Here is a 404-nt window from a genome sequence, read left to right on the forward strand (position 1 = left end):
TTTTGAGATAATACTATGAAATTGTGTGAGAGAGAATGGTAAAGGGACATCTCTCCCTTAAGTAGTTTTTGTAGGATATTATTATTATTATTATTATTTTAAAGAAAATTAAGAAGAAATTCATGAAGTGCATTTGTTAAATAAAAAGAATGATTGCTGTTAAAAAATTAATATGATAATAACCAAACAACAAAAGTAAGAAATAAAATCTTAACTTATGATTGAGAGCAAACTATTTATATTTTTAATTTAAAATTTGTATAAATTTAATGTATGAATTAAATAAAATTTAGCATAATTTTAAAATAGGATGGCTTTTATTTTATTTCAATACTACAAAAAAAAAAGAAAAAAAAAAAGAAAAAAAAAATCTAAATGCAAGATTCCAAAATTGGGGTTCGATT

The sequence above is a fragment of the Malania oleifera genome, chromosome 4 (genome assembly GCF_029873635.1).
Source record: "Malania oleifera isolate guangnan ecotype guangnan chromosome 4, ASM2987363v1, whole genome shotgun sequence".
NCBI classification, from domain to species: Eukaryota; Viridiplantae; Streptophyta; class Magnoliopsida; order Santalales; family Ximeniaceae; genus Malania; species Malania oleifera.